The sequence below is a fragment of the Alligator mississippiensis genome, chromosome 4, assembly GCF_030867095.1.
Source record: "Alligator mississippiensis isolate rAllMis1 chromosome 4, rAllMis1, whole genome shotgun sequence".
NCBI classification, from domain to species: domain Eukaryota; kingdom Metazoa; phylum Chordata; order Crocodylia; family Alligatoridae; genus Alligator; species Alligator mississippiensis.
Genome location: NC_081827.1, coordinates 121180001 through 121193264, shown reverse-complemented (window position 1 = coordinate 121193264; position 13264 = coordinate 121180001). Strand labels below are relative to the sequence as shown.

At 41.8% G+C, this 13264-nt stretch overlaps 1 long non-coding RNA gene across 1 annotated transcript in view; it reads right to left on the bottom strand.

Annotated features, from left to right (window-relative positions):
- LOC109283601 (uncharacterized) overlaps positions 1-6322 on the bottom strand; it is a 35669-nt gene extending 29347 nt beyond the window's left edge. Inside the window, exon 1 of the long non-coding RNA XR_002090833.2 lies at positions 6223-6322. This is a non-coding gene — a long non-coding RNA (uncharacterized LOC109283601). The remainder of the gene's footprint in view (positions 1-6222) is intronic.
- Between the last annotated feature and the right edge of the window lie 6942 nt (positions 6323-13264).

Below are 13264 nucleotides of genomic sequence, written 5' to 3'. Positions count from 1 at the left end.
TGGGCAAAACCTAAAAACAGGGTCCAGGTCTTCATCTTTCATATACCCATTCCAATGGCAACTAGAATTTAAAAAATGCGGGTCTCACCGAAACTTCATCCCTTTTGGTCTTGTCCCCATCCCTGCTCAGAGGATATAGTGGCCTGTAAATAGCACTACTCACTCTTACAGCTACTTCCCATTTGCTGAGGAGAAGTTCATTAAATCCTCTGCATCTGCCAACCCTGGAAGGGCTCTGCAGAGATGCTGGGAGTCTGCCTCCTGGCTATAATACACCTTGATGATCTGATATAGACAGGGAGAAGGTTGAAATTAAAAGGGCAAAATGATGAGCCCAGAATGAATGACAAGCTTTAGAACCTCTCTTCTTCCTCCTCGCTTGGACCCGTTAAATCTGTAGTTAGTCACTGCCTCAGGGAGGAGAAGGCTCCTTAGCACGTGTCCTTGTCAGGATCAATAGAGGAAAGGATTGACTACCCACATTCGGATGCCTGGGGCACCTGCCACCAAAACCAGGGAAAAAATGAGGGCAAGAATGTATTTCATTTGTTTTTAAAAAGGACCTATTTTCAAAAAAAATAATCTGTTAAGGACCTGAGTAGCTTCAGGGTTTTGTTTATATTTTTCATTTAGGAATTTCCCTCAGGTCTTTTTTTTTTTCTTTTGCCAGAAGCATGGTGGGCAAAATGAGGATCTCTGGCTTCCCCATCATACTTGACAATTCTATGACTTATTTAAGCTTTCCCATTGAATCCAATAAAACAGCAATTGAATAATAAATAACAAATTAATTATAAAGCATTTATTTGTGCTTATTACATAGCAGATCTCAAAGAGCTTGACAAATATAGGTGATTCAAAACTCCTTGCATCTAGAAGTAGTCAGGTATTGTTATCACTATTCTACTAATGGTGAAACAGAGTCACAGAAGATCATATTTACAGCAGCATACAAGTGACTCAGCAGCCTTAAGGGGGGGATTTACAGATTACACTTAGACCATACTGAATCTATGGAATGTTAAGTGGTTGAAGTTACAATATGTTATCAGCAGCTGTACATTAAGAGTTAATACTGTTTCTTGCCCTCACTTGCCACTAGACAGTAAGCAGAGGCATGGCTAGAAGATGGAACATCTAGGACACGTCCAGACGTGTGTGGATGTTTGGTTGTCTGGGGACAAGTAGCAGCAGCGCACCTTGCACCACAGCTACTTGTCCCTGGGAAACACCCGTGCCATGCATGCTTTGGCACATGGCAAGTTACCCCAGGGATGGTACGGGAGGCTGAAGCCAGCACTGTGCTGGCCCCAGAAGCCTTACCTGGAGTCCTGGGGGCCTCCCAGGTCTGGAGCCACTGTGATTCTGTTAGGCAGAGTCTGGCCAGTAGCCTGTGGCTCCAAGTGGCCCAGCTCCGCTGTACATGGTGCCTGAGTGTGTGCTACTCCATTTTTTTCCCCGGGTTTTCTTTTTTTTTTTACCCCGGATATCCAAGGATCAAAAAAACCTGCAGGAAAAAAATGGAGCAGTGCACACATGTGCAGTGCACCCTTGAAGTGCAGAGAACACCAGACTGTGCAGTATGTGGTGCTGGAAACATGTTTGTAGCACCACATAACTGCACTCGTCTGGACGTGCCCCTAGAGTCTCTCTCTGCCTTACAGGAAAGGGGGCTGGAAGGGAAGGTTCCTGGGATACTGAAAGACTTCAGTGTGTTAATTTCATTTCTGTGGCCTAGACTGAAATTACCCTAACATGAGCTAGGTAGCACAGCCTATCCTCACCTGAAGTGGTGTAACTTTGAGACATTCAGAGGGCACTTAGCATGAGCTAATGAGATTTCACCTGCAGGCGCTCATGTTTTAAGTGCCCTTAGAATGGTCTAAGTGTAACCTATAACTTCACCTTTAAGTCATAGTTTCAAAAGGGATTTAGACACTTAGGAAGCTAAATCTCATTGACAGTCAATACCTAAACCTCTTCAGAAAATGGGACGCCAATCTACTTGGGCATAACAGCCTTAATCACTTCTCAGTATGACTCTTAGGATCCTCAGTTGCATAAATATTTTTGAAAAATGTATCCAGAAAAATTGTGCATCGTTGCCACTGACATCATTTGTTCCTTTAAACAAACCAGGAACACAACCAGGGATGCTTAGTCCAAGTCCCTTGCCTGAACTTGAACAATGTCAATACAACACCTCTGCAATCATTAGTGCAATCTTAGTGATCACTGCATCAGTAGCAGTAGCGGGATAGGTCAATGTTTCTCAAACTGTGATCTGTGAAGAGCTGGCTAATCACATGGCAATGACTCTGCTCCTTTTCCAGCTGCTAAATTCCATTAAGAGACAGCTAAAAATACATTAAATACCTTCATTCCATTACTTTTCCATGTGAGTAATTGCTGAAGCTGCCAGCAAGATGTTATGGAATGACTAATGGCAAAAGAAATGGTTGCATGGTCTCAAACTATAGGGGAGTAGAGGTTTCTAGCAGGTTCTTGCCCCAGGGGTGGCTATGACACCTCCCAGTGGCCATGCAATTCCTGCCCAGCTGCAACTCTAGGGTGACCTCCCCTCCTCACTTGCCTGTCATGCTTTGGATGTCATTGTTTTATTAGGAGGGAGGTTGCCTAAGTGTACTAGAGTAAGTCTAATTATAGGTTTCATCCTCAATACCCACTCCCATGCCTCGCAGGCAATACTCCTGATGTCACACACCCTCTCCTGGGCTCTGGGCTCCCAGTCCCAGTCCTTACCACTTCTGGGCTATGGGCTCCTTGGCCCCTCAGTCTGTGGCTGTGACCTTTGGTCTTTCTAGACCCTGTCCCTGCTCCTAGGCCAGTGAGACCTTCAGACACCATGGCCACAGGCTGGTAATAATTATTTTTTGGAGGGGCTCCATGGGCCACATAGAATGGCCCAGTTGGCCAGATCCACCCCACAGACCATGTTTTGCCCACTCCCGTCTTAAAATGACAGGTGAGCAGCACAGGGTTCAAGAAGAGTCTTTCAGGATATATTCCATTCTTAGATATAATGGGGAACTGCAGGTAAAAGCTGCTAAAAGATAATCAACTTGTTTACACTTCACAGCTAAATGCCCTGCACAACAGCCTGCAAACATGCAGAACAATCAGTGGTATAAAAGAAAAGAGATCTGGCAGAAATTTCTGGGTACTTAAATAATCAACATAGTGTACTTTACTTAATTGGGGCATTCTTAATCATGATGGCTACTTTATGGGGATATCTCCCAGGAAGCCAATTTAGCCTGAATGATGTTTCACTTAATCAGGATGCTATTAGCATAATTTTCATTACTGGGACATGGTAACATGGGATTAAGTGGCTTTTAACCCCATGTTAAACAGGTGAGAAGTTCTAAATCCTGGTCTTTTTATATAAAAAGTTACCAAACATTTGAGTAGGAAAGATAAAATGAAAATGAATAACATTTTTATTACAGATATACACATTGCTATGCCAGATCAGATAGGCAATCTACTTAATACACTCTCCAGTCTTCTCAGTAGTCAGTATCAGATGTTTCAAAGGAAGATGCAAGAAACTAACAGTGGGCAAAGACAGAATAACGTGTCATTCAACATTTCTTCCTTAGCCCCACAGCTTTTTCAATGGATGTTTTATGTTCCAAAGCCTGATGTTGAAGGTCCTTTCATAATTCTGTTTTTACATTTTGCTAGATTTGATATGACCTAAAGTCTTTGCAGATTTTTTTTAATGGTCGTCTCTTCTAATCAAATAGCCAATTAATCCCTCTATCCCAACTATAGTGGTGGGCTTTGACTGCTGTTCTTACCATTTGTTCTTGCAAATATGCCAGCCACAATCTAATCTGCTTCTCTTACTCATTGCTGCTCAAGTTTCTACAGCTTCTCCCAGGCCACCCTTCAGGTTCAGCTGCCATTTTAGCTCTACTTCTAAGCTTTTTCCCTCCACATTCCCCAACAAAAGCTCCAAATTTCATTCCTCCCACCCCACCTTCGCCCTTCCCTGCTATCCATCTTACATTCTGCCAGCCGAATCAACTAGCTGCCAGAACCTTCAACAAGCTGCATTTTATCAAAATTGCCCAGAAATACAGAGGTCAATGGAAATAATATCTTGTCCACTGCAGAGTCTCATTAAAGAGGATTCATTGTACAATGATTATTATTAGGAAGGAGCAGAAGTGTCAAATTATTTGAGAATATCCTTTTTAAAAGTCAAGGCAGTGAGAGGATGAATGACATCTAAATGCTTATTACCTTAGCATGCCTGTAGATAGATACGCTCAGTGCGTCTTCCTTGCCTACTAGCCAATGCAGCTTGGTTTCAGTCCAAAAGTTGGCATATTCAAGGAAGAAAAATTAAGCAACAGCATCAAAACTACCATTGCTTTTTTATTTTATTGTTTTACCACATGTACCTGCAATGTTGGGTTTTTCCACTCTTGAACTCTTGCTACCTCATGCTACCCATTTTGGTAGAATTGTAGATTTCCAAGGAAGGAAGCATCTAAGACCCCAGTTCTGTAACCAACTTTAGTGACCTCCCTTGTGGGCCAAGAAGCCTGCCCAAACAACGTCAGCTGCAGGACTGAGGCTTTTGCACTGGTCACAGCTAGAGGCACTGGCAGCAAAATGTCAAAATCAGTTTAAACTGGTATTTTTATGAAGGTCTTCTTCATTCCTCTTGATTAAATTATTCTACCTTTAATTAGATAGGATCCATGACAGCACTAATGCCATCATCTGCTGAGTGGGCCAAATTCAGCATCCTGCAGAGTTCCACTAACAATAGTCCTCTTTGGTGGGATGACATCTGTGCTCAGTAATGCAAGCCTGACTTTTGTCACTTCCAGGATATTCCCTATTCCTGTGTCAAAGTGACAGAAGAAGAGAAGGGGCTTGATTCTGAACCATTATCCCAAGGTAAATGTTGAAATAAGCAGAGCTGTTCAATATTTGCAGCAGTGTACCTGACGGCAGAAACTGGTCTGTTCAGAATTCAACCTGGCTTTCCATTTAACTATACTACTAAACTACATTGTTTTATTTTGTGGCACTTCTGAAACAGTAAAAAGAAAAATAGTGGCACAGCAGTTTAGGGCAGTAACATGCTGTTTAACTGTGCTTTTGAGCTTATGACTATATCTAGTCCCATATCTGTTTATGCCTAGTGGAGAGCCCCATCAGCTTGTAAGAGAAGAAATCACAAGTCAGTCAAAATGCTTAATATAGAATAGTTCCAAAAGGCACAACATCCTATCAGAGAATTCACAGAATTGGCATGGCAAATAGAAATAGCATAGGTGTAATGTATTCTCATTATAGTTTTAAGATTGCATCAATATGGTCTACATCACATACCATAGCCAGCCTCCAATACAAGTTTACGTTCTAATATGACTAGAAAATGAACAAATTGGCTGCACAAGGAAACAAGCATGGGCACACAGGGCTGTACTTTATGTTTATCTTTACTGCTTCTGGTGCAACTTTTTCTTCTTGTTCCTTTTATCACTGTCATGTTACTGAAATGTCTATGGATTTTAAAATGACAGCTGTGTGGTAGTGAATTACAGTAGAGAATAGGAATTCACAATGTTTAATCCATGCCTCTGTTTAAAGCAGGGATAGACAAACCCTGGCCCGGGTGTCAGTGTGGCATGCAAAGGCACTTTGCTTGGCACACATGCCTCGGGGCAGATGGAAAGGAAGGGGCCGGGGCTGCACTATGTTAACAAAGATGGTGCTCCTTGCAGCTCTCCCACCAGCCACCCCTGGCACACTAGACCAGTGCTTACAAAAGGTGTTAAACTGTTGGTTCTAGAACAGAATTGCCCTACCCTGTGTCTTAGTCCTTACTTAGAGGAACATACACAGAGTTAATATGATTGTTCATGAGAAGAGATAATAAGAACAAAATAATAATAGTACCCACTACTTCATGCCTAATTGCCTGAGATAGCCAGAAACAAGGTGCTATTGCTCCAGTAATATGGACTATGGTCTTCTGGAAACAAGATGGAGATTTCTATTTTCACACAGGCTGATTGAGTCAGATCTGAACAAGGAATATAGATATGAAAAGCTTCATATCTCCAACATCAGTCCATTGAGCTAGTTTTTAAAATGCAACGTGGTACAGTGAACAACAGATAGTAGTCAGCAGATGGGGGGGTGATCTATATTTCTAGCTCTGCAACTTACCTTCTATGTGACCTTGAGCAAATCACTTCACCTCTCTGTATTCTGCTTCCTCTCCACTTCTCTTTTATCTTCAGTACAGTAGAGCCCTAACAGTGATTTGGTCCTTTAAGACAAAAAGAAAAAAATATAGTCATTGAAATACAGGAGATGGCCAGAGTATGTATACCTTCAAAATAGCAGTATCCAACCTAGCCGGTAAACCCATGCTTCTGAGCAAGGAGCTTAGGATAGCACAGGACCTCTAAGGCAGGTTTGCAGTCTTCAGTGAGTTCTACCCTGCCATAGCTTAGGCTGGATGTTCACATGAGTCTCTGTAATGACAACATTACAAATACTCTTACAGACTATGCAGCCTATGTATCACTGAGCAGAATTTGTTCATATATTTTGTAGTCTCTGGTATTCATAAAATAACATATTATTTCAGTCCCATAAATACAGGATTACATGCAACATAGCTAACTTTAGAAAGCCAAGATGATAGTTCACATGGAAAAGATGTTAACTGAACTGCAGTGCGCTAAGTGCAGTGCTACATGTTTTCCTCATTGCTAGGTCTCTTCATAATTGCTTGGAATATATTTTTATAAAACCTTATTTTTTTAAAGGATATATATTTATTATGTAACTGGGTTTTTTTTTTTATCAAATAATGAGGCTATTGTTTTGTAGAAGTGTTGCAAGGAGGAAAAAAATACTAAACATGTCCCCAATATTAGCTCTGAAGTGCTGGGTAATTGTAGAGGGCCCTGGGCAAAAACAATACATAGATGTGCAGCCATCATACCACATCTTGTCTTAACTTGTCTTTGTTAGTGCAAGTGAAAAGGTTAATGCTGTTCAATTCCGTCAACACAGAGTGAGGCACCGTGGCAACTTCGAAATCTAAACTTACCCACAGTGCAACTGATGTGATTCCTGGGAGAATCATATTATTTACAAGTTTGTTCAGTAATATGAATACCAATTAACCACATGCGGGTATATTTTATATATATATATAAACCCTAACAGATTGCTTTTAGTATGCTTGTCACAGGGTAAAGCTTTGCTGCTGTCTACCAGCAGCATATGGTAAGGTCTCAGCCACCTACCAGCCATAAGGGCTTAATCCTACTAGCCAAGACAGATACCATGGATGGGTTTTTGCAAGGGCTCTTGAATTATATGCACAGCAGTGCTAAGGAATACAGATGCATCCAACATGGAATAATTGATGATGATTTAAATTCAATGCCAATTAAAAATATCAGGAGCTGCTTCTCCACTGCCTTGCACCTTGTATAGTCAGCTAAAGCGAGAACACAGTGGATGTAAAATGCTGCCAAACCAGGCTACAGTTGACACCAATTTGGCAGAAATATAGATGACAACACAAGGTACAAGGCAGTGGAGAAGAGGAGCCTTAGCTTTTACATCTGAACTCTTCGCTAACATGCCATCAAGCCTTATTAAAATTAGTTGAACTGTGTAGGGAAAAATTGAGGCCTTACATTAAAATGAAAAGACTATTTAAGGCAAAATTTAACCCTGCTATTCCATATGCCTCCCCCTTCCTGTTTGGGAGGGGACATTTCCTTTTTCCTCTCCAGATTTACATTTGTTACCATCCTAAGCAGAACCAGCAGGATGTTTGTTTAACCTTCTCCTTTAGCACAGGGCAGAAAACCTTTTTCAACCTTTTTGACAGGTATTTGATGGGACTGATCACCTCTGAACACTCTGCCATGCTAACAGAGCATTGAACAATAGGACCTAGTGATTTCAGAACAACCAGCCTCAAAAATCCAGGTAGCACTAATCGGAAAGATGCCACTATACCAAACCATTGTGTATTTGCTAACCTAAAACTCTGCACTGGATCAATCAATAATTTCATTTACCTATGGCAAAGGACAAAATAGAGTTTTCAAGCCCTGAAAGTAGCAATTGTGCTATCTTCTTAAGGTTTTATGTATTAAGGTTTTATGCATCTAGGAAATCCTATTTACTTCCTTTATGAGTTAATATTTTCCTTTAGAAAATTGCCTTGTTAAAAGACAACAGTAAGTTATAGTTAGGTAACAGACATAGAAATTAGCAGTACAGCAATGTGATTTGTGACTTTTTAGTCACTAGCTAAGCATTTACTGTTTTTAATTAAGGTTCATATTGTAAAATGCTCTCAGCCCTTGAGTAAAATTTCCAAAAGGGTATAAGAGAATACATACTACAGACTTAATGAGAATGCATACTACCAGCTTACCACCCTTAGAGATATTGTGCTCCTCCATGCAGGCTGCCTCCCAAACTTCAGAAACCACATAGCACTGTCTGCATAGCTCACCCACAGTGCTCCACAGTCACAGCTATACTAGTTCCACTCAAGGAAGTAGCTCAGACAAAACAGCACAGGTGTGTTGGAAGGTGCTATCAGTTCAGTGACTTGGGGAGAAAGTCCCATTTTGGAAAGTGACTTGGACTTTTAAAAATTTTGTCTCCTTGATCTCCTTCACTGAAAATCCTCCTTAATGTTTAAATCACTTTAGAGAACTGGAGACTTGGATGCTTGAGGAAATGTTGTCCCACTTGGTTCTGAAATCATGTTTCTACCTAGATGTGAAACCATTTACCTATTACAATTTATTGATTTTCCTTAGTGTTATAGCCATGTTAGAACCTGGTTTGACCTGGCTTGTGTGAATGGGATCAATCTATGTTGTAACAATGAAAAGGAAATATGCTCCAACCTTGGACTTTCAGCTACATTATTTTTTTAAAAGATTATCATATTTTTCCCTTAAACTATTTTGGATTAGTGTGAACATTGCTGATCTCATGTCCTATACAGTGTGCATCCTATGGTACTGATTGCAGGATGAATAATCACATATGGTGGCTTTTATTTCCTTTGCTTCTAGCCTAAGCACACCGGCTTTTATACGGTAATTTTGCTACTGAATCTGCATAATGCTTCTGGCTCAATTCCCAGCACTACCCTCTGTGCTAGTTCATGTAGTAATGGCTAAAGACACCCTCCCCCAACACACACACCTCATGATGCACAAATTATAGGCAGGACAGCATGTTCTTCTGCTCCTACTGTGAAACCTCACCAAATGGATTGAGTTACAGAGGGTCATAGGAACACCAGATTGAATTTGATCTCTATAAATGCCTATGATTCAGCTTTCTTATTCCTTTTCAGAGTTGCAGCTTTGAAGAACTTATCAACAGGGGACCAAATGATGTAACATTTTTCACAGCTGCACCCATAGACATATTAAAAGAAGACTCAAAGTTGTAGGTGTCCTCCTTACACTGCTATGGAATAAAATAAGTTATGTGTCTTGTGATAAGCCAGTGATACAACTCTTCCACATGCACAAAAAAATAGGGTCCACATTTTCTGGTGTATCCATTCATTCTGGTGTGCCCAACTTGAGAAAACAAATTACTGATTTTTAGAGGTCCTGAGCAGTCGTGGTCCCCATTAAACTTACTTAGATCAAGCATCTTTCATGTTATGCATTTAAACAACAGAGAATGGTGTCTTCAAAGCACTGAGCTTCTTTTAATTGAACAGTTATAAAATATTATACTGTCAGTTGATTATAGAAGTCATTTCATAAGTGTCACCCTCCAAGGAGGATGAAGCTAGACTGTTCTCAGTGGTGGCAGATGACAGAAAAAGGAACAAAGGTATCCAGTTGCAGCAAGGGAAGTTTAGGTTAGATATCAGGAAGAACTTTCTCAGAAGGAGGGTAGTAAAACACTGGAACAGGTTACCCAGAGAGGTGGTGGAATCTCCATCCTTAGCGGTTTTTAAGACCCGGCTACAAAAAGCCTTGTGTGGGATGATATAGTTGGGGATGATCCTGCATTGAGCACAGGGTTGGACTAGATGACTGGAAGGTCCCTTCCAACCCTAATTTTCTATGATTTTATGATCTAGGTACTTTTTAAGTTCTGGCTTTCATCAGCCCAACCAAGCTGATAATAATAATTATAATAATTATTAGCACAACACTACAGCAGGCCATACTACACTAATCCAAAATTAGACTCACATCTCTCTTCAACATGCTGAAAGAGTGTCAAGCCTCTTCTGCAGCAGTGGCCTCCCCTTTGCCTGCATCATGTGGACATTGTTCATTTAATCTTCTGTACCTACAGAAGGCTCCTCTAGCACAGCCACACAAAGGGAGCCCACGGTCTCAAAAGAGACTGCAGGGCTACAAAATAGCAGGGATTGAACTGCTATGGAGGGAAGGAATTCATTCCAGTTGGTAATCCACAGAACACTTGGTTTTGCTTGTGTCAGGAGGCAGAAGACACTATGAGGAAGGAATCAACTGTCATAAATGTCCATTAAGTATGGCCTGGCCCATTTTTATAGCCAAGCAAGAAGGTAGCCATTTTGTCCACAGTGGGAAAAATAGATATTGTTTAATAATTAAAGGGAGATGTTCTAAATTATAGCAGTGCATCAAACCATGATAAAGATTGAAGCAAATGATAAAGCTTTCAAATGATTCAGCTTTACTCCGAAAAGCATGGTTTTGGATTCAACCTCCTTCAATCTACACAGAGATCTGCCTTTCTGTTTGCTATTGATATCTTTCAAAAATAACTGTAATTTCTCTTCCTATATAATACATGGCAAAACTCTTAACACCACTCGCAGTCTGTATTAATAAAAGTCTGGTGGCTGCAGAATGGAGCTTAATCCTAAAGATTCAGTCCCCCCTCAAAATAAAATTAAAAAAAAAATGGTGGTAGTTTGCCTGACAACAGGGTAAACAGATTATTGTGTTATTGCTGGCTGATTGCCGGAGTTATTTTGGAGCTTCATAATTCATTTAAAGAGATTTTTGACATTTATGAAATGACTTCTATAATCAACTGACAGTGCAATATCCTATAATTGTTCAATTAAAAATGACTACTAGTGCATTCATTTATTAGTAGAATCAGATAATTGTCCTGCCACTAAAGAGTACTTCACACTTTGCGCATCAAATGAAAATGTTTGAGTATAAATCTGTGACACAGCAGCCAAAGTCCTGGGGATTTTTCAAGTGAAGGTATAATTATTACAGACCTCTGAAGTAAATATGGTTTCATGTGATAATCTTTAAATGGATTGTGTGCGTCTTACAAAACATACTCCTGCATAAGCTTCTACATCCAGAAAAATGGACATAAATGCCTTTCCTTTGACCATCAACTGCTGTGTTATTTTAAAATGGTCAATATAAACAGTGCATCTAAGCCACAAACCAGGGTTTACTCCTCTTTATTCTCACTTACATTTTCTTTTGTGGGGGATGCAGTTTAGGGCCTTGTTACATAGTATACTGAGCTGTACAAATGTTGATTGATGTTAATGCTAGCTCAAGTTTTGAGCAGTCACACATTCAGGCCAGCAAGGGCCCCTCACCCTCACCCCTCGGGCTTCCCCTTGCCCTTAGCTGCCTGGCTAGCTGTTCCAGGGGAGCAGGCACGGAAGTGTTAAAAGGAGCCAGATGATGAGGGGGGCAGGTAGGGTGTTTACACTGAAGTGTAGCCCAAGTGTAACCTTAGTGCAGCACAAGCTGAGTACCACAGAGCAGAGATAAACCTGCACTGGAGTGGCATAACTTTGAGTCACGTGAGTGCTTAAAACCAGTTTCAGGTGTTACTGTGTGGACAGTCCAGGTGTTAAGAGCTCCAGGAGTTGCCCCAAATTACTGTGTAACAAGGCCCATGACTAGGGACAAATTGCACAAAAACTAGTATAAGTGATCAGAAACCAGTTCAAATCTGTAACACAACAGAAGCTCAGTGTACATAAAACAAGGGCTGTGTGAAGCTTCAGGTGCTGATTTGATTTGGAGGAGATTCGGCCTGATTTGGTAGCCAAATGTCCAAATCTGAATTGAAACAGGAGACCAATTAAAAGGTCCAAATCAACTTGAAGCTCTCCAAATCAATTCAGAAAAGATTCAGTGAGCTTTGACAATTTGGACAGATCCACTGGCTGCAGCAGGGAGCTGGACCTGTACTCCATGCTGATAAGTAGGGGACGGGGGAGGAGGGGCTGCGGGCAGGGAAGGGGACCATGGGGGGACCCCTGCCAGGCCCCATTCCCTGCTTGTTCCCCCAGCCCCCCTGAGCACCACCAGACCCATGCCTGCTCTCCCAGCCCCCCATGGTTGCCCTGCCCAGCCCCAGCTCCCGGTTTTTTTTTTGTTTGTTTTTTTTTTGTTTTTTGTTTTTTAAAGAGCCCTGTTTCACTGGCTGCTGCAGCAGCCTCAGGGCTTCTGGGAGCTCATGGCAGAGCCCCCCATACAATGTGGAGGAGTGGGGACAGCGGGGATCTCTGCCCCCACCTGGCAGGAACCGGTGAGTCAGGGCTTTAATTTTATTTTATGTTCTTAAGGGCTGGGAGCTGGGACAGGTGGGGCAGCCATGGGGGAGGCTGGGAGAATGGGCGGTCAGGGGGCTCATGGCAGAGCCCCTCATGCAGTGTGGGGCAATGGGGAATGGCAGGGATCACTCCACTCCCGCCCTCCTGGCAGCAGCCAGTGAGTGTGGGGTTTTTTTTTCAAAGAGCTGGGAGAGTGGGCAGGGCAGCCATTGAGAGTGAGTGGGTGGGAGGGCGGGGCACAATTCAGAGATTCATCCAATTCAGCTGCAGCCAAATCTCCAAATCATATTCAACCAAATCAATTTGGGACAGTGATTTGAATCACCAAATCGGATGAATCCGAATCTGAAGCGAATACTAGCCACTTCGCATACGCCTAACATAAACCACTTTCAAATTGTCCAAAACCATTTTAAGATAAACCTGGATGAATGTAGTATCAGACTTAACTGATTTACATTAAATCAGTTTAGTGAACTTCTGTCCCAGATCCCCTCCAGATTCAAGTTAATTTATAATCCCCCAACATCCCAAGATTCTTTGCACCTCCCTTGCAACACCCCACCCTCACAGGGAGGGTGGGTTAGACTTGGCCCAATATGTCTACTCCAGCAGACCAAGGAGGCATGCTCTAGCACCCCCCAGCTTGTG